The sequence below is a fragment of the Stomoxys calcitrans genome, chromosome 4, assembly GCF_963082655.1.
Source record: "Stomoxys calcitrans chromosome 4, idStoCalc2.1, whole genome shotgun sequence".
Taxonomy (NCBI): Eukaryota; Metazoa; Arthropoda; class Insecta; order Diptera; family Muscidae; genus Stomoxys; species Stomoxys calcitrans.
The window spans coordinates 1,476,540-1,503,428 of NC_081555.1; the positions used below are offsets into that span (position 1 = coordinate 1,476,540).

A 26,889-nucleotide genomic window follows, 5' to 3' on the forward strand; every position below is an offset into this window, starting at 1 on the left:
CGTCTTAATAGAGCAGCAAAATGCTGTGATGTGTATGCTGTGCTGTGCGTTCCTCACTGCGTAACCCACCAGCGAGTGAACTTTGATGAGATTTGCCTTATTTCGTGTGGGGTGCGCACAAGTCTCGCTGCACCCTATCGTGGGTGGTTTTATTGTATGCTACAAGAAGAGAATCGAACGAATAAAGCTGAAGTTCAATGTTCTTTAAATGCCGGGAAGTTAAACTGGGCATTAAGCATACGAAGACATATGATCAGTTTCCCACAAATCGATCCACTGGAAACCTCTTGTAATTTCTATTGAAGCCTTAGAGTTGCTTTATTCCAAAGAAATTTTAAGCGGCCTGGCATGGGGTGAACATAATGGTTGTCCATTTGAATATTTTTGCCCCATAAATCTCCAAGTGCGAGAAAATCTCCAAAGAGTTTTGAATGGATTTGCATTACATGATTCACTTTCGCAAATCTTTCGTTTGAACATAATTTTGTTCTGATCGAAGTTTATAGCCACACTCAGAGGGGCTTAAGGGAAACATTGCGCCCAACCTGCGATTTAACAATAATATAGACCTTGATTAATATGGTTTTGATTTGCAAAGATACAGTCCCACCCCAAGTCCCCAAATCAAAATTTTCGTCGCCATTTTCAAAAAAAAAAAAAAAAAAACCCAATTCGGGAAGAAAATCCCCATACTGTCAATATTGAGCAGTGTTGTTGAAAGCGGCGGTGTTGTAAGATAGCCAAAATATAGTCCGGGAATGTTCAGTTGTTTAACGGAAGGTTAGGTTAGGTTGAATGGGTCGCCCACCAAAGGTGAGTTCACTCGGAGGCCAGTTTGGCCCATTGTGGTACCCTAGAGAGAGAAAGGGAAAAAAGGGAAAATGTGAGACCTCGTATTAGAAGTTATACACAAATAAAAAGAAAAAGACAAAAGACAGGAGGAGTGGAGAAAACCCGAGCGGGAGGTGAAGAACCGCCCTTCGCTACGTAAGAGCCTGGGTCACGCCACTTCGGAACCATCCTGTTCCCTCAACAAATACAAGTTCGCAAGTTCACCCAGATCACAGAAGAAACGACTCCCCAGAAAGGAAATCCTACGCCTCTGCAGTCCCGGACAGGAACAAAGCAAGTGTTCAATAGTCTCCTCCTCATCCTCATCGAGGCAACGCCTACAGAAGTCATAGTGCGGTATCCCCATGCGCGTCGCCATGCGGCCTATGGTACAGTGTCCGATTATAACCCCTGTTAAAGTACTCATCAACCTCTTATGGAACGCCAGCAATTCCCTCATCCTCCTCCGATCGATGACCGGCCATAGCGCCTTCGCAGTACGGCAACCATCCACCGTGTCCCACCTCGCCACCGACACCGCCCTGGCTATCCCCTCTACTGTGTTCAGTAGCTCGACAAATGGCACATAGGCAATACCGATGACTGGTCCACCCGGCGCAGACGAACCCCTCCATGTCCGCGAACTCATGTCAGCGTCACATCGTGGGCCCGGAGCCTATCCAAGGATTCCAAACAGTCCGCCACGCATTTCGACCTCACCATCCTCGACCCCAAAGCCTTGAGCGCCGCCATACTGTCCACATAAATTCTGAGTTTCGAGGGCGGTATACCCCTTGCAATGGCATAGACCCCTGCCTGATAGACCGTACAATTGTCCGGCATACCGATATTGAGTGCATCAGAGTAGACTCCTAATCCAGTCCCTGACTCCATCTTGGAGCCATCTGTGTGGATCGAGGTCTCATCCTCCTTAAGTACACCATCCGCCCTCCATTCATCCCTCTCAGGAAAACGAATCGCGAATGCCCTCACTCCAGTCGACACTGCTGCAAGGTAGTCGGAGATCCTCCTCAGTCTACCCTCCGTTGACAGAAACATCAATGAAAAAGAAATCTTATGGGTCGATTATTGATGGCAACCTAGTTGGGTTGCCAACGGCTAAAATTTGTTACAGAAATTTTTATTTCTTTGTAGCTGAACTTTAAAACTACTGATATTGAGTGAAAGTGACAAAAACTTTCAACTTTATATTAATTTTTACTTCGTGGTTTTTTTATCTCTTGGCAACCCAACTTTATTCGAGTTGCCATCTATAATCGATCCATTAGATTGGTCGATGAGAAACTTTGATCCTCCATTTGAAGATGCCCAAGAGTGACACCATCTGTAGGGGGTTTTCAATATCTTCTTTGCCTTCAATAAGTTATCATTTCACTGAAAAAGTCTACTGAACTTTACCAAATTTGTTGTTTCATGTTTGTTTTTGTTTTTGTATTTTTATGTTATTGTTGGCGTTTGTTGTGTTGTTTTTGTTTCTTCTTAGCGAATGGATGGATGGAGAGATGGATGAGTGTGTGTGTGTGTGTGTTCGTTATATTGTGCGTAAGAAACGGGCCGGCAACTAGAATATGGTGTTGCCAAAGAGGAAGTTGCCTCTAAATATAGTCTTTAGGGCCAGACGGTCTAGCAGACATAAAAAATGCACCACGAAAAGAAGGAAGATAGTTGTGTGTGTGTGTGTTTCCGTTAGCCATTGAACATTTAGCCACACTTTGATGAAGAAATGTCATTGACATAGAAAAACGTGTAAATTTTAAAAGTGATAACAAAATCTAGAATTGATTTGCTGCAAGCCATAATGGGATCATGAAAGATTGTGCCTAAAAAAATAGGCCCCTGAAAGGTAGATGAATATTCCATAGAAATGTTTAAACGTACATGTCTGCTTAAGTTGTGTGCATTAACCCATTAACGACAAATGGACAGAAAAATACCCAAAGAAATAGCTTTCTCGTTTGAATTGGCTGAGAGGTATACAAATGCAGTTTTATTTGAATAAAATTTTTCCCATCATACATGGTCATGTTTTGGGGGAAAATTGGTCTGTCCACAGTCAGAAATTTTACAAAGCTTTAAAAGTCAAACAACAATTTTTCGAAAAATTCTTGGGAATCAGATTTCAGGAAACCATTTTCTTGTTGTATTTGATGGTTTCTATATTAAACGAGATAAAGGTAAGATAAGATTACACCAAAGCAAACCAATAAGGATAGGTAAAAGCCAGGTGCAGCCGACACCACCGAGTCTACCTACTACCAGTCGGACTTTAATTTTGCATACTTATTCCAATATCGAAGAGAACCTTGCAAGATTTTCTAACGATAGGACCTAAAATGTGGCTCCTGCAGTCTTAAAAGCGTATATCGACTAAAAGATTTAGTCGACTAAAAGATTTAGTGTTGTAGCCAAAATTGTGGCTACAACACCCTTAAATGTCCATATCGGATGGAAGATATACATGGGAGTTACATCTAAATCTGAACCGATGTTGATCAAATTTTGCACACGTATTGGAACACCAATTGAAACACCTCATGCTAAATTGTGTAAATATCGTATCGTAATTGATAAGTATACCCCTAGAAGCCCCCTATAGTCTTACAACGCTATAAGGGATGAAAGATATATTTGAGAGCTATATCCCAATCTGAACCGATTTTTTCAATAGCGTTCGTTCTTGGACCCACAAAAGGAACTTGTGTAAAATTTTACGACAATCGGGCAGCAAATGCAACGTGTAGCTTGATTTCAAGAATACGTGGATAGACCGAGAGACGGGCATAGCTAAATCGAATCAGAAAGTGATTCTAAGCCGATCGGTATACTACTCCTTAGCGTTGCAAACAAATGTACAAAGTTATAAAAACCTGTACCACAGTGGTGGTGCAAAATGCACATTTGCCCATGAATATTCCCTTAAGGAACTGAGGCAAACTTCTCAGAAATCAATGATTGCTGTCCGATTTAATTTTAAGCTCAATAATAAGGGACCTCCTTTTGACAGCCGAGTCCGGAAGGCGCACAATGGTATGGAAATAAGTGGAAATAAGTCGACCATTTTGATGCGGTTAGAGATATTTTCATTACATTTTACATGGCTCAGGTGTTATCCAGTTTATATGCAAAATTTCAGGGCCCAAGAAGTACCTGGGACCGCTTGGTGGGCTTTCAAAGTTGGTCACCTCGGCCCTACAAAATTTTGCTCGGGCTGTCAAAAGCGCATTTATTCATTTCAAAATGCCAAACTTATTTATTTTTCAATCCCACTGTGCGGCGTGCCGCAGAGCGACAAGACAACATCGAAAAATACACTGATTATGTCCCATACTGAAATCATCCTAGGATGCGGGTGAGAGCGTATCGTATTGAGAGGATGGTATATAAAAAATGCTGAGGTTTAGGGTTTTTCTATTATAAAAGAATGTTTATATTACATTTTGGCATGAATAACGGAACTTTTTACTTAAGAATCTCATATTTGTTTTAGAATATAGACTCTGTTAAAATGTCATAACCTAATCGAATGAAGACAACATCGAAAAATACACTGAATATCTCCCATACTGAAATCATCCTAGGATGCGGGTGAGAGCGTGTCGTATTGAGAGGATGGTATATAAAAAAATACGGAGGTTTAGGGTTTTTCTGTTATAAAAGAATGTCTTTATTGATGTGTAATATTTCAACACTAAAGCGATAGTTGTCTTAAACACAGAGGGTGAGAGTTGGGCGACGTCTGCGATGTGATACTTCGATACCAAGTCTCTGTCTCTCTACATCACAATTGGGAGAACAAGCTCTTATGATAGTGTAGAAAGAGAGAATGCTCTTAAGAAATCTTCTTACGGTGCGGCTGCTCGAATAAGGCCAAAGAGATGTTGTAAGGGAATTCCGCGAACGTCAAGAGTCCCCCTACGATCCGAGCTGGCGAACAAGCTTTAAGGTAGGTTGTAGGTAGCAACACTACAACAACGACTCACTCAACCAAATTTGGTATTCAAAACAGCAAAAATGTTTGCTAAAACAGCAGTTTTTGTCTGCTGAAAATGGGAAAGCAGACATTACTGTTGTTTCAGCAAACACGGGGCTGCTGTATTAGCAAACATTTCTCACTGCTATTTTGATGTTTTGAGTACACAAGTCTGCTGAAAAGAAAATGTGTATGCTACTTTTTATGGTCTTGTAACATCCCATTCATAATTAAGCAGCTGTACTTTTCAGCAGACAACAGACTTTTCAGAAGTAAGTCTGCTGTTCTGAAACTACTCTGAACTACTGCTACAATAGCAGCAAAATTAACTACTAATATTCAGTGTTTGTTATTTTCAGCAAACTTTTTTCTATGAGTGCTCCTTCTACGCCCAGCCATGTGAACAAGCTCCAAGGAGGAGTTTAGGAAACAAGCCAAATCATATAAACTTAAACTCTACGATTTTTGTTTGAAAAATGTGATAGGAGACTAGTACAAAATATTACTGTTAAGCTAAGAAAAAAAAATGTTTAAGATGAGGGAGGCCATCATAGTGGGTAGCAGAGATTAGCATTTCCGCCTATGACACTGAACAACTGGGTTCGAATCCTACTGCCGAGAACATCAGAAAACATCTGGCGACATTTGTGAGGTAAAATGCTATGTAACATCTCTTCCTAAAGAGATGCCGCACGTCATTCGGACTGGGCAAGAAAAGGGAAGCCCTTATCATTAAGCTTCAAACTTGAATCGAACAGCACTCATTGTTATGGGAGAAGTTTGGCCCTGTTCCTTAATGGAATGTTTATGGGCAAATTTGTGATTTGGAAGACTGAGGGTTCACCATGATGCATGTATAATGTAAAATATCCCATGAACATTCCATTAAGGATGCATATGAAGAGATTGTGCTGTTTAGAGACCGTGTTAATGAGACATAGAAGTAGAGCTGGCAAATCGATATATAAATCGATCTCCTGATTTTTATTTCTCATTTTCGTATGAAATATGGGGGATGGGAAATTAACGATGACGTATCGATACTATCGACATTTATTATTAAAACTATCGAAAATATCGAATGTTGGCAATATCGATAGTTTGCCAGCTCTACATAGAAGTTAGAAAAGATTAATCGTTATTCGATCTCGTTTAAAGATGGGCATCTATCCGGTATATTCCCACACGTGGAGTATTTAGTGGTTATTTGCCCAGTGAAAAGTAAATTCTCGATAAATATCCAATGTAAGGGAATTTACTCGTTAGTTACTCATCTCTAATCTTGATGAAGTGAGATAAAATGTGTTAGTGAAAATTTTAATCCTCGTTCGTTCTTATTACTATATTAGAATTCCTCATACCCTGGACTAAATCTCACTAACTAGTGCTTCGACTAGCTAATGGAATTCAAGAGAGCAAAAACGATTTGCATGCCATATCGAAAATGTTGGTATATTTCTGACTGGATGGCGTGATTTGATTCAGCTGGTGCAATTCCGAAATACTTTGGGAGGTCTTGTAATGCCAGTATTTTTACAAAAATTGTACCGCGCTTTAAAGTTTACAGCGTAACATGGTGAGTTACACTGCAATTAAAAAGGAACAATAATTTTTTTCTCCAAAAGCGCATGTGGAAGGCATATTTTGTAGCAACATCTTACCTTTCAAATGTGGACACACTATTTAGATGATATATATCCTGATCCTGAGAATGATTTAGATAATTGGTGGGCATAACAACAACCAAAAGATGCTTTCGGAGGTTTCGCGTTACTTTCCTTTTCTATTCGAAATTTTGAACACTAGGTGCAAAACACTCTTTTTTTTGTTTTGGTTGTAAAAATTACACACTTTTTATTGTAGGGGGCATGGACGAGAGAGGGAGAGAGAGTGAGACACTATGGGACAACACGCACACAAATTTTAATGGATTTTTTCTTGCTTTTCTTATTTTGTGATCGATTTTTGTCTTTTTATTTGGTACTTTTTTGTTTTTGTGGTTGTTGTAGCTGGTTTTGTGCACTGTATACTCTGGGATTCACGTATTTGAAAAGACAGCGGCCAAACGGAATTTATTAATGAAACAAAAGAAGGAAAAAAGGATACACAGATACGTATGCAGTGGGAAAAGCTCTGAAGCTATTTGTGTAGCTGTTGTTGTTGCTGTCGTAGTGGCTTCCTTTGCAGCTTACCGACAAGAGATACACTGGGAAAAAAGTGGCTTGCCTCGGCAACGGGAAAGACGGCGACAGCAATGATTTTTTTTTGTTAGAGGATGTTGCCGAGTGTGTGGCGTGTTATGTGTTTTTGTTGTCTCTGTATTGGGCGATGGATGTGATGATGTATGGTCTGGGCGCTTGGTTTTTCTGGTGTCTGCCACACAGAGCGAGCGAATGAGTTTTCTGTGTGTGCGTGTGTTTGTGCACGATGATACTACAAAGAAAATCCGTTAAATGTAGATACACAAATGACGTAGACACTGCTATGAATAGTAAGGATTACGTTAGAATTTCCTTTGATTCTACCTTTATTGTGGAGGAGTTGGCGAACACTTTTTTTCCTTTCTATCTATCAACACCGACAAGATTCGATTCGATGTAAAAACACTTTGCTATGGTTATCAGGGGCTTTGACTTTTTTGTGGAGGGCGGGGGAGACCAAAACTATTTAAGAATCTTCCCAAATGGTTGATTATTTCTTTTTTGCCAAAATGGGAGAGGTTTTCTTTTTGATTTCACCGAAAGATTTTTTTTTTGTATTTAGAAAATTATTTCTTTTTCTGTTTGGGCTTTTGTAGGAGCGAACAAAAATTAAATTCTTTGTATTTCTTCCACGTTAGTTTGTACGACACTTTCACAATGTTCCAATGATTTGGTTGTAGTGGCTTTTTTTGTTAAGAAAAAAGGAAAATTATATTTTCCTTAAATTCTTTTTGGGGGATTATTTATTTTTCTTATGATTTTGTCATGCAAAAACACTTTTGTTTTATTATTAAATAAAACTCGATTAAAGTTTTTGTTTGAGGAAAAAGAAAAATCCGATGTTGGTGTTTTTTGTATTTCAGTTTAACGAAAACTCAAAATGGCTGCTGGTCGGTATGGAACACACTGAAAAAACCTACAACTCGTACGGCACACGCTCGTTCTACTACAAAAACTGATGGCATTGTTGTTGTGCGTACACTAAAACAACCTCATAGATGCACACAGATACTAGCCCAAGTATCATCATCGCAGAAGTTACTCATAGATACGGCCACCAATACAGATAACGTCATTCAGGTCTCCCTCTCCAATTGGCACTCGCTCTCACTCTTTGGCTCACACACACACGCACACACACCCACTCACAGAGCAGAGAGGCACAGCAACAGTCACCACACCACCACTATGGGTCTCTATCCCAACAAGAAACTCAGCCATCTAAATGAAATTCATTTACTAAACACCCAAACACACACACACACACCCTCACACATGCCTTTGACTTTTTCCTCACCCATGCTCGCTCGCTCACTGTTTGGATTTCTCACCAAGTCCGCCAAGATAAATGTTGACGTCGTCGACAACAATGCTTTATTTTCCCAATGCTGCAAATGTCACTGCATGTGTGTATGTGTGTGTGTGTGTGAGCGTTTGCTTTTTGTTGAGAGGGAGATTTTGAGGAAAATTTCGGTTGGTGTGAGAAAAATATTTTTCATGGCTTTTCCTTTTCAACAGCCAAAGAAAACAACGAATTGTCCAAAGCAAACAACAAGGAGAGCAAACAAGTTTTCTTTTCAAAGAAAACGAGAGAGAGAGAGGGCAAGAGAGAAAAACACTTTTTTTGTAAAACAGGGTAGAGATACAAAGGAAAACTCGTGGGAAAACTCTAGATAAAGTATCTGGACACAATCACATAGATTGGTGTGTGTGTGTGTGTGAAACAAAAACCAATACATTCAAAATACTGTGTATTCACTTTTGGTACCGGCACTTTTTCCCATCCGCATCCACCGTCCAAGCATTGAACCTTACACATCATATCTAACTGTACTGTACCCTCAACAACCAGACAAGACAAAAAAGAATGAAACCTAAAGAAGACCGCGCCACCAAGCAGGGAGGACAATGGGCAAATGGACGATTCATTCCAGTACTTGAATGAAAATCTCATTAAATTGAGGGATTTCACTCACTCGTCGAGGAGCAGCAAGGACCCGAATGTAATGTCAACAAATCTGGTTTTGTATCCGGCAAAATTTATTTTTATATTTTCTTATATGCTCTTCTCCGAAAGAAGGGAAAGCAAGCCCAATAAAAATAGGAACTTTTCAAGGAAAGCTTCGCTTCGGGCATCATATGCCTTGCAAGTTTAAGGATTCTTTGTGTTTGGTAAATTGCGCCATTATTTTGATATTTTCTTTTTTGATACCCAGACACTGGAAAATACTGAGGAGAGTGGGAGTTAGCAAAGATTTGTGGGAAAAGTCGCTTAGAATTTAGAAATTATACTTGTGCTGTTATAAAAATAATTTGGCGATTTTCGAAAATAGCTACCAACCACAGGTTATCGCCAAGGCAGTGATATTCCCAGTATCAGGGATGAAACTGGGAATAGCAAATCAAAGTGGTCTACTTGGATGAATCTACAAATGCGCTAGAGATTTGAGGGTAGTTTAATTTCCATAGAAATTTTTCTTTTGAAGGTTTCAGAAATATATGTCTCCCTGTCAAATGTCCACAGTAATTTCTGCTTGGTGAAATTAAAAAAGTAATGCCGATACAACCCCTACATCTTTGACTTCTCTATAGGAAATTTGAGATCGATTTTTACTAACGAAATGTAAGCCACATAAAATTTAAAGCTTTTATTTACAAAATACATGCTCGATCGGAGAAGAAGTCTGCAGGTGGTGTTTCAATGGATCGTCAAGCCGTACTGCGCTGTAAGCTATGGAGCTTAAAACCGCAAAGTTCTCTTTACATCACATAAATCGTAGCCGATCTGGATGAGAATTTCATAAAATTTCCCTTAGATTCGTTCAAGCTTTGTTAAGCACTTCAGAATGGTTTTATTCTTAATTTTGTGATTTGTGTACGTACAGCGCACAACAAGCCGATCATTGGCTTAGATGTGGAATAGTGCCCATAGTGGAATGGTGCGTATTTACTTCCGCACCCTTCTTTCAACCTAACCTAATCATAAATATACACTGAAACAATTGGTAGCCTTAATTGAAAAATATTAACCAAAGATAAATAACTGCATTTAAATGGGCCCAATTTCCCAACACTTGAAAATGATCCAAGCTCGACTCCCAAATACCTTTTATTTGAGCTTCATATTGAGGTCCGACATGGAAACCAATAAAATCGGTTCACCTTTTCTTGATTCTATAATGAAGTCATAAAAAACCATGCAAACCCATAGAAACTCATTGAGTTTTATACCCACCACAGAGTATGTTCCCACCACCGGGGTATATTAAATATGTCATTCCGTTTACAACACATCGAAATATCCATTTCGACCCTATAAAGTATACATAGTCTTGATCGTCGTAAAAATCTAAAACGATCTAGCCATGTTTGTCCGTCTGCAGATTAAAATCACGCTTCATCTCTTAAAATAGAAATATTGAGCTGAAATTTTGCACAGATTTCTTATTTGTCCATAGGCAGGTTAAGTTCAAGGAAGGGCTATATCGGACTATATCTTGATATAGCCCCCACAAAGACCGATATACCGATTTAACTTCTTAGTCCCATAAAAAGGTATTTATTACGCGCACAATGGATGTGGTGTTAGGTCCTACGACATTAGTACCGAGTATCGGGCTATATTTAGATATAGCTGCCATATATACCCATATCTCGATTTAAGTTCTTGGACCCATAAAAGGCGCATTTGTTAACCGATTTCAGGGAATTGGCACAGTGAGCTATACTATACCCTTACACAAATGGTGTAGATCGGACTTGGTTTTCATATAGCTACCACATAGGCAAATCACCCATTTAAGGCCTGGGATAGGGTATTGTGTTAAAACCCTCGACGTCCTTGGGGAGTTTGGTACAGATCGATATAGCTGCTAAGGTTTCATAAATGGTGTACTTTGCACCGGATTTGACGCAATGAGGTTAATATGTATGTCCGAGGTGATGGTTATCCACCGGCCGCATTAAATTCGGCCGGCCGTTCTTACTTGTTATATAAAATGTGCACAATTTCCAAAGAGAAGTAAAGTCAGACTCAGTCACCAATAGAAGTTCACAGTCATGTCATTTCTGACCTTCACTTTCATAGTGCTTCAATATTTTAAAATGTTGATTTTTGGCTCGAAATTAGAGATGTGTGAGTGAGTGATTTTTCACTCACGTTCGCACAGGCAAACATATTGGATACCCACCATCAAGGATGTAATAATCGTCCTATTTTTTTATAACTCCGCTACTATTTCCATAGTTATATCCAAATAGGGGTAATAAATCCGCTTTTTATGGTATTAAGACTCTAAATTGGAAGATCGGTCTTTATGACAGCTATATCTATATAGTCTGATACAATACAGCTTTTATGGGTTTCAGACCCTTAATCGGCATATCGGTATATATGAGAGCTATATCTAAATATCGTCCGATCTATACAATAATTGGGTCAGATGACGGGTAGTAATTAAAGCTTTTATGGGCTTAAGACCCTTAATCGGCAGATCGGACTATATGGCAGCTATATCGAAATATAGTCCGATCTGAACCATACAAAAAACTTTAAACCACACAAAATTTCAGAGAAACCGGATAATAATAAAAGGTTTTATGGGCTTAGACCCTTAATCGGCATATCGGTATATATGACAGCTATATCTAAATATAGTCCGATCTGAACCATATTTAGGTCGGATGTCGGGAGGCTTAAGACAACTCACTGTTTCAAATTTCAGCGAAATCGGGTTGTAAATAAAGCTCTTATGGGTTTCAGACCCTTTATCGGCAGATCGGTATACATGGCAGCTATATCCAAATATAGTCCGATCTGAAACATATTTAGGTCGGATGTAGGGAGGCTTAAGACAACTCGCTGTATCAAATTTCAGCGAAATCGGTTAGTAAATAAAGCTTTATTTACATATGGTCCGATTTGGCCCGTTCAAGAACTTAAGCTGGGTGCAGCAAAAACATGTATCTGTACCAAATTTTAGCTCAATATCTCAACTTTTGAAGGCTGTAGAGTAATTACAACAGACGGACGGACAGACTAGTATCGATATTTATTATTAAACCTATCGAAAATATCGAATCGAATTATCGATAGTTTGCCACGCGGACTTCGTTAAATCGTCTTAGAATTTTTTAACGATTCGAAATATAAATACTTTGTAGGGTCGGAAATTGATATTTGGATGTGTTGCAAATGGAATGACTAAATGAATATACCCCCTTATCCGATTAGGCTAACATTTTGTACAATCATTTCTCTCATGACTTCCAACTGACTTTATTTACTTGGTTTTATTTGGTCTGTGCATTGACATTGCTTCTATATAAATCCATCTCCTAATTTTTAATTCTCATTTTCGCTGGAAACATAGGTGATGGGAAATTATCGATGGTATCGATACTATCGATATTTATTATTAAAACTATCGAAAATATCGAATGTTGGGATTATCGATAGTTTGCCAGCTCTAATCTAATGGTGGTGGTTATAAAAAAACTATAAAAGTTTTAGCTCATTGATAGGGAACCTCCTTTTTATGAGCGAGTCGGAAAGGCCTGCACCTGGACTTACATCTTTGGGTAAAATTTTGTATATGGTTTCCATGCATGGCATAGTATCTCACAATGATCGCCAGCATTAGGAGGGGATATTCACCGCTGAAAATTGTTCTGATGGTTTCGCGAGGATTCGAATCCTAGCGTTCAGCTTCAAAAGCGTATATGCCACAACTATGCACATTGGGAAGAGTCAATTTGTCAGTACTTAAGTACTTAACAACCAAGCGGTTGTTAAAAAAGATGACAAATTTTAAGGGTTTTTGTCCAAGAAATCATGGGTCTAAAATCGCAACATGGAGCTTCCGGTTGGACCACCATTAACCAAACTTTCCATTTTTTTCGTTAAAATCTGGAAGCTTGATTTTGGGTTAAGAACCATGGTTTCTTTGACAAAACTTCTTATAATTTGTGACAAACGCCAAAATCGATCCACCCTAATGCACTCCATGGCAAAACTTCTTATAATTTGTGACAAACGCCAAAATCGACCCACCCTAATGCATACACTATTTTGTTATTGAACTTAACAAGTCATCGACTTCAGGTTTCTGGTTAAATATTGAATAAAACTAAGTCTCTGTTTTTTTTTTATTTCAAATTCTTTGCTGGTCTACATTGGAGCCCTACAAATAATACCCACAACTTCAAGTGCCATTAAAGCTGAATATGATAATTTCCATGTAGCCATAAAGATAAATATTTGAACCCAACAGAAAATGCAAGCACTAATTGTGGTAAAACCTTGACATTCAGATAAACGACATTAGAAAAAATGCTGCCGCTGCTGCTTTTTCTTCTGCCTTTGGCTGTTGTAAGTAAGACCGCCACACATTCTCTCATGCAACTTAGTTTCTTTCTATGCCATTTGACATGACTTGAGAGAGCACTCTTCACCACATTCCATTCCTACACTAATTTTATTTACTATTCTTATTCTTATTTTCTATGTTTGTATTACCCGCACTTCACATAGCCGCAGAAGAAAGCAAACAGAATAGGTCTACGCACGCTGCACACTAAATGCAAAACAACCCCCTTTTGATTGTAGAGTCCTATTCCAGGATTTTCCTATGCGTTACGCACAAAGAGAAAGAAAAAAAAAACACACTCACACAGACAAATTCCTCCCTGATTTCTATTCGAACAAACAAGAATCGAGCTCTAGCCGTCTAGCAACTGGCCTTTTAACATCCAACCACACCACCTTATTGGAGCAATGTAAAATAACCAACTGTCCCAAAAGTGAATGCGAATGAAGTGCGTCGTCGTTATAGTCTGTGACAGCTGAACAGCGATTGCCGCCTGAGTGAAATTGAGAAAAAGAAAGAGAGGCCAGCCACAAAATTGATGCAGCCGACAGTTGTCACTTAGTAGAATTGGTTTTGTTAAAGTGATAAAATACAGCAAAAAGTGATCATATACCAATGAGGAGATACAAAAATGGCTTAACATTTTTAAAACACAGATGGTGTAAAATTGTCTTGTGGTGAAAATGTGGTACTTTATTTTTGATTTCTGAAGGGGGCAAATCCTCCCACTTACTCTGAGTTTGAAAAACACCTTATCTCGGAGATGGGTGAAACGATTTTTGTTTGCTCTTTTAGCAACCTAAAAGCCAAAATGATATCCAAATTTGGGGTCAAGTACATTGGGAGATCGCTGCACACCAAAACCGCCCAAACCGAAATATATACCGATCAGCCCAATATGGGACTCAAACAAATTCCATATCAAATTTTGGACCAAGTATCTCACCCGCAAAACCCACCCAAACAGGGCATATATAACGACCTTGGCAATATGGAGCTCAGTTGTATAGTGTTTGGGAGTAGAATACGAATTTGATATCCAATTCGGGAACCAAATGTCTAGGGGGCCACCCCGCCCCTAAAAACACCACGTAAAAGACTTATTTACCGGCTTTGGTAATATGGAACTCAAGTGGAAGCTATTTGAAAGTACAGTAGAATAGGATATTTATTTTCAGCGCCAATTGACTGGGTAGACGGTAGCTTTTAGATGAATATGGTAATAAAAGGCGCAGGGGACGGGCTAGTAAAAACATATAAATGTGACACATCGTTACAATGTTTTGGTTAAGAAATTTAATTCAGATCTCATTATTTTGAGCGTTCACTTCACCAAATATGTATGACGCCTTTGTGCCTTATCCAAGAAGCCAAATCTCCAAAGAAGCCAAATATCCAAATCAGACGAAACAAAACGACATTTCTCTGATGATCTCGTTAACTGCACAGAAAACAATTTTTTCCATATTTTATAGATTCGAGCCGAAGATGCCGAACATAATTTACAGATACCCAATTTCTCATACTTTTAGGAGACTATTCTAGATATCCGACCCATTAACATACAAATTAAATGTGAGGTAGTCACTGCGGCTATGAGACTTAAGGCGATGGGAGAATGGATTGGGGATGGGAAAGGCTCATACCATCGCGGTATTATCGAGGCGACGATAGGAAACCTGGAAGGAAGCTAAGAGGTTTCCGATCGGATACCTGAGATGAACCTTGAGGTCGATTTCGAGGCACTGCTGCCAGCGGGGCAGTCTTGGATTGACGGGACCCTAGTATTGCCATCTGGGAGATCATGGATGGATCAAATCTAGAGGACAGAGTGGGCCTGGGGTCTACGTTGAGAACCGAGTGAGTGAGATCTGTTTTACACTGTCTGACCATAATACGGTCCTGCAGGCGAAGATCCGGGCGATCGTGGAATGCGTGAGGTGGTGTGGTTTTCACGCAGGGACGTCGAGTGTGAAAATCTTTACGGACAGTAAAATTGCCATAAGGGCAATAACAACAAGAACGGTAAGGTCACGCGAGGACGTCTAGTGTGAACATCTTTACGGACAGTAAAATTGCCATAAGGGCAGTAACAACAAGAATGGTAAGGTCACTAACTGTCTTGCAGTATAAGAAGGAGATTAACGCCTTCTCTGAGGATGGCAAACTCCGCATCGTTTGGGTGCCGGGCCATAACGGAGTAGGGGGGAATGAAAGAGCAGACGATTTGACGGTGAAGGCCAGAAGACTGCCGTTAATAAACTTGTTTAACCCAAAGCCCTTCGGGTCGACGCAGTCCGAGTTAAGGACGTGGGCGACGAATGTGCATGCAACCCTATGGAACAGCGAAACGCTCGATAGGGCGGCGATAATCCTATGGGGGGATCTAGATCGTGAGAAGACGAGGCTATTACTGAAAAGAAGCAAGAAGGAGGTTAGTATAGCTGTTGGTATCATGACGAGACACATAGGACTACGAGCTCACTTATGTAAAATCGATGTGGCAAGTGATAGCATGTGTAGGGCATGCGGGGAAGGTGATGAGACGTTGGAGCATTTCCTTTGACATTGCCCGGCTTTAACAGATACCGGCACTTAGATAGGGACACTATAAAAGACATGAACCCACTTAGGGGAGTGGCATGGAAAACAATTAAGGATTTTGTAAACAGCACGGAATTCCTAACTTAGATTTTCTTTTTCAAGGTTACTTTTATTTTGTATTTAGAGCAGACAACAAGCCGACTACTGGCTTAGGTGACGGTCCATACTGGCATGGGGCGGATTAATATCTGCACAAGGAAACAATTCTTTAGGAGAAAAATTTTTTACTTGATATTAAGGAATTTTTTGTCTTAAATGGTAGTTAAATATATCCTTAATTTTGCCACCTATGATTTAAGTTAAAAATCTGTTACAGAAGGTTAAAATATCGTTAAAATATCGTTTAAATTTAAATTTAAATGAGGATGCTTAGTTCTCTCTTCAAGGAATAAATTCTTCGGGGGAAAAAATTAGAAAAAGTCAACGATGGAAAATCGAACCGGAAGGTTGTGTCCGTTACTATAAAGCTACATTCAATAAACGATAGCATCTTTATTTTTATACCCTCCACCATAGGATGGGATATACTAATTTCGCCATTCTGTTGGTAAATCCTCGAAATATTCGTCTAAGACCCCATAAAGTATATATATTCTTGATCGTCATGACATTTAAAGTCGACCTAGCCATTTCCTTCCGTCCGTTAGTCTGTCTGTCCGTCCGCCTGTCTGTCTGTCGAAAGCACGCTAACTTTAGAAGGAGTAAGGCTAGCCGCTTCGAATTTTGCACAAAAACTTCTTATTAGTGAAGGTCGGTTGGGATTGTAAATGGGCTATATCGGTGCATGTTTTGATAAAGGTGACATATAAACAGATCTTGAGCCTCTAGAGGGCGCCATTCCTATCCGATTTGGCTGAAATTTTGCATGGCGTGTTTCGATATGACTTTCAACAATTGTGCCAGGTATGGATCAAATCGGTCCATAACCTAATATAGCTGCCATATAAACCGATCTGGGGGCTATATCGGTCTATGTTTTGATATAGCTGCCCTATAAACCGATCTGCGGTCTTCTAGAGGGCGCAATTCCTATTCGGTTTGGCTGAAACTTAGTATGACGTGTTTCGATATGATTTTCAACAATTGTGATTCAAATCGCTCCATAACCTTATATAGCTGCCATATAAACCTATCTGGGGTCTTGACTTCTTGAGCCTCTAGAGGACGCCATTCCTATCCGATTTGGCTGAAATTGTGCATGACGTGTTTCGTTATGACTTCCAACAACTGTGCTAAGTATGGTTCAAATCGGTTCATAACCTGATATAGCTGCCATCTAAACGATCTTGAATTTTGACTTCTTCAGCCTCTAGAGGGCGCAATTCTTATCTGATTAAGCTGAAATTTTACATGACGTGTTTTATTATGTTTTTTTACAACTGTGCCAAATATGCTTTTAATCGGTGCATAACCTGATATAGCTGCCATATAAACCGATCTGGGATCTTGACTTCTTGAGCCTCTAGAGGGCGCAATTATTATCCGATTTGGCTGAAATTTTGTACAGCGCCTTCTCTCATGACCTTCAACATACGTGTTAAAAATTGTCTTATTCGTCTTATTAAAAGCCTGATACAGCTCCCATATAAACCGATCTCCCTAAAGGGCGCAATTCTTATTCGAATTGGCTGAAATTTTGCACAATAATTTCTAATATGGTCCCCAACTTTCAATTCAATTATGGTTCGAATTGGACCAAAAGTGATATAGCTCAAATAGCATAGCAATTCTTTTTTTTTATCCTTTGTTTGCCTAAAAAGAGATACCAGGAAAAACGGAACTCGACAAATGCGATTCATGGTGGAGGGTATATAAGACTCGGCCCGGCCGAACTTAGCACGCTTTTACTTGTTAAGATTCGCTCCCTTGGCTGGCCATCAGTGCCAAAATCCAAATTATCCGCATACCGTTCAACTGGGCCAACATTTCGATGGAACCCATGGAGATTGGTAATCAAGAGACGCACCAGCCGATGTTATTGCATATCTATTTTTTTGAAGTAAATTATTCTTCACTTCATTTTGTTTAAAAAAGTAAATTTTTTCTTTTAACCAAAATATGGCAACTCTTCTTTTGAGTATTTGCGCCATGAGGTCGTGTTGCTTTTTCTTCTAACAACATTAGTTGCAACGCAACACAACACTCGTAATGATATATTAGCCTTTGGTTGTTTTTTTGTTTTGCTTTATTGTGGGGAGAACTTTGTTCTTCTGGTTTCTTGCTGCTAAGGTAAACCTGGCCTCAACTTGATTTGGGATATCCCTCTTACGATTTAAATTTCTATTTTATTTTGTTTCTCTGTATTTTTTGCTATTTCATTTGCCAGGCAATCAAGCCAGCCAACAAGCGAAGCAAGCAAACAACCCTTCCTTGGACGTTGTTGTGCCATGGCGTTCTATTACTATACCGGTCTAGCCTGTGCTGGCATTAGAATTAAGCGAATCGCTTACGGCTGTTGTCATTTCCGCATTTGACATTGGAAAAATGTGCGTTAAATGCGTAGTTTTCTGCTGTTGCGCTACTCCCTTCTATTAAACTGTATGTCGTCTCTGCAATGTAATTTTCATAGTTCATGTTCCAGCATAGTGGGGTGGTTGCTCAGGCTCTTGATGCGAAGGGCATCAAAATACTTTATAATGAAGTGGCATTAAGCAAAAATCGGGGTGAGCGCAGGGCAAAGCGACGAATAAAAATTAATTAAAAATATTAAATAAAATCAATAAGTAATAAATATGAATTATGTATGTGTGAGCATGTAAGAGGGGTCAAGTAAACACTGCGGGATTTAGCATCTGTTAGACCCACGATAGCATTTCAAAGAGTTAAATCTTGGTTGAGATGGCACAAAGATAATCGCTTATGTGGTCGACGTCGTGGCTGGTGTCGGTGATGATCAGCGAGATCATGGAAAGGTCAGTGAGGAGAGTGCCGCGATGGTCCAACAGAACAAAGACTATCTAGCACCACCACAGGACATTCAAAATACGTTTTGCCGGAGGAATGAGTGGAGGGTGAATGCTGTATTTGAGGACGATAAGCCCTCAATCTTCTCTGATGGTTCTAAGATGGTGTCAGTGAAGGGATTGGGGGTCTACTCCGATGCACTCAATATCGTTTTGTCTCTGAGACGCCGGACAAGTGTATGGTCTTTCAGGCAGAGGTCTGTGCCATTACGGTAGCCGCAATAGAAATCCTGGGAAGTGATTTATTGCCCCTCAAAACTCAGGATTTATGTGGATAATATGGTTGAGCTCAAGGCCCTAGATTCGTGGTTGGTGAGGACGAAGTGTGTGGCGGATTGTTTGGAGTCCCTGGATAGGCTACAAGGCTTATGATGGGACGCTCACATGGGTTCTCGGACATTATGGGATTACTAGGTGTGGGGGCGGACGAATGTGTTTACCGGCGGTTTTGCTTACATAGCAAAGTACACAGAACATAATAACGGGTGATTTTTTAGCTTTATCCTTTTGGCAACAATGTTTTAAACAGTTCACACACGTTTCGTGTTTTTATTTCACTGTCAAACATCTTCAGTTTGGTCTATAATTTGACCATGAATTGTCTTACAAACGAACAAGGTTTGCAAACTATTGAATTTTATTATCAAAATGCGTGCTCTGTCAAGAAAGTTCATTGCGCGCTTCTTCCATTTTACGACAGAACTCATTTTTGGCTCAATGTGTATTTAAATGATCAGAATTGTCGATTTTGGAGTGAATATTAGCCAGAAGCATTGCAAGAGCTCCCAATGCATCCAGAAACTGTAACAGTTTTGTGCGGTTTATGGGCTGGTGGCATCATTGGACCGTATTTCTTCAAATATGAAGCGAATCGTTACATAACTGTGAACGGTGAGCGCTATGGTGAAATGATATCCAAATTGTTTTTGGCCAAAATGCAAGAGCTTGACTTGCATGACATGTGGTTTCAATAAGACGGTGCCACATGCCACACAGCACGCTGAATAGAAGAGTTATTGAGAGGCAATTTCGGGACCGGTCAATTGGCCGCTTAGATCGTGTGATTTAACGTCTTTTGACTACTTTTTATGGGGCTATGTTAAAGGTCATGTCTATACAGACAAGCCCGAATTAAAAGACAACATTGAAATATTCATTCGTGAGATACCGGCCGAAATGTTGGAAAGAATATGCCAAAATTGAACTAAGCGGATGGACCATTTGAGGCGCAGTCACGGTCAACATTAGCATGAAATAATCTTCAACATTAAATTATATGGACCGTACTATCGATTCAAATAAAGATTTCATGCGTTTTTCTGAATTATATGTGTTTTTTTTTTTTTTTTGAAAAACTTTCTCCCTTTTATATAAAATGGCCAATGCGGGGTCGGTGGCGATATGAGACTTCATGGATGTATGCCGGAACACTAAGGCACCCTGGCTGCCAACAACCGGAGGAGGATGAAGGAGTTACTTGCGTTAGATAAGAAATCGCTCGAAATCGAACTCAAAATTCGATTCTGTGTGATTATAACGAGTGAAGAACAAACCACGAATGTCGAGGGGCCAAATACTGTAACAAGGGGACTAACTGCATCAAATTTCAGTAAAACACCGTAAGTTCTGATATTGACTGCAATTGATACAAATGTTAAGGGATTTCTTCGAAATTTCGTACATTTTGGCTAGCAGCAGCTGCATACAAATATGGTCAGTTCTAGTCTATATTCAGATGTTGAGGGGTCCATGCAACTCACTGCAACAGTGAATATGGGTAGTCAAGCGAGTTTTTGGGCTTAAATACTTAAATAGGAAGATCGCTTTATTCAAACTCGGTGCGGTTGTTCATTGAAATTGGGGGAAAAGATACGATGTTCTGAACTTAAGATTCATTATCGGGAGATCGGTATAAAGGGTGCTATATCAAGATATTGGCCATCTTTCAACGTAAGGCTGTAGAGTGGGTTCCGATAAACGGACATATGATGGACGGACATGTCTAGATCCTATATGAATAACGACGATCTAGTACTTTGTAGCGTTGCAAATGTAAAATTTGATGTGTTCCAAATAGAATGGCAAAATGGCTAACTCTTCGGTGGTGGGTATAAAACATATGTCACTTTTCGGTAGGTTTTGGTCGCGTTTGGTAGGATTTTTTTTAAATTTTGGTAGGAAATAATTTTCTTGAGTGGTAACACGTACACGGGAAATACCGCACAATAACTTCCTCAAGAGTTGCCTTCATGAGAATAGAAAGGAGACTATCGAGCATTTGATCTGTTTATGTCCGGGTTTGCAGGGACGCAGGCTTTCCATTCTGGGGAGGCGGGTTTTCTGCGATCTGGGTGATCTTGCGGATGTAGGTCCGGGAAGTCTCCTGAGATTCGTGGACAGGACGGGATGAATTCGACTGGAGGTGTGATGAGATCCGGCGTGATCATACGTGCTTACATGAGAGATATGCGTCCACCCCTGCTCTAGTTCCCCTGCTCTAGTTCCCCAGTTTTCCTGTTTCTTTATTCGTGTTTAACCTCTGGTCGCACACCCGAGGTCACACATCTTCTTCTCTTTTCTTTCTCTCTAAGGTATCACAATGAGCCAAACTGAGCTTCGAGTGAACTGACTTATGGTGGTCTAACCATTCAACCTAAACTGACCTAACATTCAACGAAATTTTGAACTTCATTAAAAGATTTTTGTCTGACAATCTTTGTTGCTGGTTGTCTTAAGGATCTCCTAAACTTCTATTTGGAATAAAATATTTAAATATGTATCAAGTAAAAACTCTTTCCTTCCTTAAATAGCTGAAATGTTGGGCTTCTCTAAATTAAGTTGATTTTTTAACTCAAATCTTTAATGTACATCCTGCTACATCCTTTTTATATCCTCCACCATAGGATGGGGGTATACTAACATCTCCATTTAGTTTGTAACATATCAAAATATTGGTCTTAGACCCTATAAAGTATATAATCTTGATTGCCATGTCATTTTAAATCGATCTAGCCATGTCCGTCCGTCTGTCTGTCTGTCGAAAGCACTCTATTTTTCGAAGGAGTAAAGCTAGCCGCTTGAAATTTAGCAAAAATACTTTTTATTATTGTAGGTCGGTTGGGATTGTAAATGGGCCAAATCGGTCCATGTTTTGATATAACTGCCATATAAACCGATCTTGGGTTTTGACTTCTTGAGCCTCTAGAGGGCGCAATTCTCGTCCGATTTGACTGATATTTTGCACGTAGTGTTTTGGTATCACTTCCAACAACTGTGTTTAGTATGGCGCAAAACGGTACATAACCTGATATAGCTGCCATATAAACCGATCTGGGATCTTGATTTGAGTCTCTAGAGAGCGCAATTCTCATCCGATTTGGCAAAAATTTAGTATTTTGTTTGGTTTGCAATACATTGAGATATTGGTCTTAGATCCTATAAAGTGTATATATTTTTGATCGCCCTGACATTCCAAGTCGATCTAGGCATGTCCGTCCGTCCGTCTGTTTGTCTGTGGAAAGCACGCTAACTTTGGAAGAAGTGAAGCTAGACGCTTGAAATTTTGCACATATACTCCCTATTAGTGAAGGTTGGTTGGGATTGTTAATGAACCATGTCCGTCCATGTTTTTATATAGCTGCCATATAAACCGATCTTGGATCTTCACTTCTTGAACCTCTAGACGGCGCAATTCTTATCCGATTTTGCTTAAATTGTGTATAAGGTATTTTGATATGACTTTCAACAACTGTGCCAAGTATGATTTAAATCAGTTCATAACTTGATATAGCTGCCATATAAACCGATCTCGGATTTTGTCTTCTTAACCCTTTAGAGAGCACAATTTTTTACCCGATTTGGCTAACATTTTGTATGAGGTTTTTTGTTATGACTTTCAACAACTGTGTTAAGTATGGCTCAAGTTGGTTCATAACCTGATATAGCTGCCATATAAAATTATCTTCGGATAATACTTCTGGAGCCTCTAGAGGGCGCAATTCTTATGCGATTTATCTGGAATTTTGTCCAACGACTTATCCTATGACCGTCAACATGCGGACCCAATTTATTGGAATCGGTCCATTACCTGATATAGCTATATAGGAGCTATATCTTATAAAACCCATGATTTTACCTTTTGAGTCAATATAAGACGCTCCATGGTGAAGGGTATGTAATATTCGGCCCGGCCAAACTTGGCACGCTTTTCCTTGTTTAATGTCAGTTTTTAATACTAAACATGGACATGGTTAAATATGTTTGTTTTTTGCATATGCCTCCTGTATTCAATTGTGGCTTCTTAGTGACAAAGGCATTACAAACAAGCACATATCCTGACTACTTCTGTTCAATTAACTTCATTTACTCTTTGGCTTTATTTTGGACTGCCTGCAGACAGATATGATCGAATCCTCCAATCAAGCGACGTAATGTGCTTAATCCAATTTTGCCACCAGAGAACAACAAACAATCATGGGCTGAAGATATGACCCTAAATTAAAGCAAATTATAGACATTACAGGACAATATCAACGCCACCATCACCAATGATGGTCATCATCATCATCTTTATCGTCATCCTTGCACAGGAATGACAATAAACCATCCATGGCTTGTAAGCGTAATTAAGTGAACTAAAAGTCTGGCTTTTGCATTTATTGTTGGCCATTTCCGCAAAAGATAGGCGCCCAGGTCTCTGACTTAAGTCCACTAAACAACGAGGTGGCTAAAGCTCAGGCCAAAAATGTGGAAAAAAGAAAATTACACAGTACGCACTTGCAAGCAGACCACCGGGAGATGATGATGCAGCAGCGCTAGCGAGGAGGTACGTGATCCCCTAACGCGAGCACTGGGTGACGATATAAGGACAGTCCTACATACTACGTGATAACCCAGCGGCAGTGTTTGGACGGGCTTGGACGTGCTTGTACTTAGTGATGATAGAGCATTGTGGACAACTTTAGGTTTTTCGTTTTTGGGACGGTCAACAGATGTAAATTGTAAATATTATGGTCAAAGCTGTAGGCCAACAATGGCAACATATGTTAAAATTTTCCCAAAAGAAAAACGACAATCGAAGAACATATCAAATGAAACAAATTTCAGACAGTATTAACAATTCGCAAGTCCTTGCAAAGCATTTGAATAGAATTAAAGGATTAAGTCTTTCATTTCAGGTAACTTGATTGACGAATAAAATTAATTTGCAAAACTGCAATTGCAAGTTTGCCCATGACCATTCCATTAAGGAACATGCGCAAACTTTTCACATGCAATTCTTCCCACAATTATTGTGCAGATCTTTCTTTTTTTCCAAAATTTTTCCATTTAAATGCAAATGAATGTGTAGAAGAAAGTCCATGAAGCAGTTTGCGGACATTAATTATGTATTAGTATGATTAAATATATTAATTATTAATAAAAAAGAAACGAGGTATTAATTTCATAACAATGCATACTTTCTTTTAGCACCTGCAGGACGCAGCCAACACAACAACGAGTCAGCCATATCAACCATACGCTTCTGCATTCTAATTAGCTCCACCCAGGTTGTAACACCAAAACCGAGGCAGCTATTTGTCAAAAACGAAATGAAAAGCTTAATAAAGGAAGCAAGTGCACCAACCAATCGACCAATTTGAAATGGTAGCTGAAATTTTTCAAATTATCTTATATGGGAACAAAAATTGCGTGAGTTTGCAACTGGATGTGCTTATTATGGTCCTGGTTTGTCACAAACACGCACACACACACACACTCGCACGAGCTCATTCATATGCTTGACCAATGTTTTTGAATGATAAAAATCTTGAAGAGTTGGTCTTATCTTAAGAATGGCATCAATAAAAGAACTTTGCATGGCTGATGCAACGCTTAGAGAGTATAGAAAGGTGAAAGAATGTGCACGAGATGGCATCGGCGGACATACATCAGACGTGTGGATCAAAGTAAGTACTGCTTTAGACATGCTTAAATAAGGTAACCATAAGAACAAAAAAATGTTTGAGAAAAAACATGACGAATTGTTTATACCCTCCGCTTACTAATTTATATTTTTTTAATTGCTACTGAAATCACTTTAGGTGATGTATGTGATTAAATGCAAGATGAAGCTTTCCGAAAGACAGTTTGACAAGATTAATTTGGGTACTCTGTGGCGTATGATTTATTTCGTTCAAAATAGAATGCGGGGCGTATGATGAATATTTATTGCATGATTATTGAGCAAAAGTTGTAAAATTGACATTTTTATACCCACCACCATAGGATGGGGTATGCCCAAAAAGTAATTGCGGATTTTTTAAAAGAAAGTAAATGCATTTTTAATAAAACTTAGAATGAACTTTAATTAAATATACTTTTTTTACACTAAAGCAAGCTAAAAGTAACAACTGATAACTGACAGAAGAAAGAATGCAATTACAGAGTCACAAGCTGTGAAAAAATTTGTCAACGCCGACTATATGAAAAATCCGCAATTACTTTTTGGGCAACCCAATAATCTAGTCATTCCGTTTGTAACACCTCGATATATTCTTCTAAGACCCCATAAAGTATATATATTCTTGATCTCTTGACTTTCTAAAGCGACCTAGCAGTGTCCGTCCGTCCGTCCGCCTGTCGAACGCGTAAAGCTAGCCGCTTAAAATTTTGCACAGATACTTAGCATTGATGTAGGTCGTTGGGGATTGCAAATGGGCCATTTCGGTTCAGATTTAGACGTAGCTCCCATATAAACCGATCCCCTGATTTGAGTTCTTGAGCCCCTGGAAGCCGCAATTTTTGTACGATTTGACTGACATTTTGCATGTAGTGTTCTGTTATGACTTCCAATATCTGTACCAAGTACGGTCCAAATCGGTCTATAACCTGATATAGCTCCCATACAAACCGATCTCCCGATTTGACTTCTTTAGCCCCTGGATGGTTTGGTGTTTACCCTGATATAGCTCCCACATAAACCGATATCTCGGTTGAGCCCCTAGAAGCCACATTTGTTGTCCGATTTTGCTTAAATTTTGCATGTAGTGCTCTGCTATGGCTTCCAACAACCGTCGTAAGTAAGGTCAAACCGACATATCTGCCATATAAACCCATCTCCCTATTAATCTCCTACTGTCCCAAGGATCTTCAATATTTGACTAATTTGGTAGAAATGTTGTACGTAAAGTACGCATGTGCCTTCCAATTAATTGACTTTCTGTTAATTTTGTTGTATAATTCATGGTGGTGGGTTCCCAAGAATCGGCCCGACCAAACTTAACTTAAAACTTAGGGCCAATGTACTTTTTTTTCTATAGTAATAAAATTAACACCACAAAGTTTGATGAACATTTGATAAACTGTGTATTATAGCCGCCTCCCTGTTGCCTGCCATTTGTCATGCAGTTATAACACATAATAACATTTTTAGGTATGGCAAATGGCATTGCATGTTCAGCAGTACCACCTCCTGTGGCCTGCAACTGCAAAATGTTGCAGAAGTTGTTGATTGATAGCTCTAAGCGGAAATTATAGCATTTCTGTGCTGCCAATTCAGAGAAAATAATAATTCAAAGGCAAATGGGTGCTTAAAGTGTCACAAATGTTGTCATCAAGCCCATCAGGGAACTTTTTATGTATCTCGCGATGTGCATTTATTGAAACTGGGAAGTCACGAAGCTTTGTTTGGACTCTTAGAAAGTGCAGTGAAATTCTGCTCAACATAATCCCAATTTACACTAGGCAATTTTACCAGCGGTAATCTCAGTTTGTAGGAAGGAGCGCTAATGAAGAGCGAATGAAAAGGTTGACCACTCCTATAAACGGACAATTTCTGTGAGCAAAATTGCGTTTTATAAATCGGGGCTTTCTTTCTCTTTCTGGAAATGTTTTGCAATAGATCCAAATTGACAAAAAGACATTTTACAAAGTAATATTACGGCTCTATA

General features: G+C 39.4%; 1 long non-coding RNA gene across 1 annotated transcript in view; it reads left to right on the top strand.

The window, feature by feature from the left end:
- The window catches only part of LOC106085739 (uncharacterized), an 81,236-nt gene extending 56,335 nt beyond the window's left edge, over positions 1–24,901 (top strand). Inside the window, exon 4 of the long non-coding RNA XR_001221013.2 lies at positions 24,428–24,901. This is a non-coding gene — a long non-coding RNA (uncharacterized LOC106085739). The remainder of the gene's footprint in view (positions 1–24,427) is intronic.
- Positions 24,902–26,889: the final 1,988 nt, after the last annotated feature.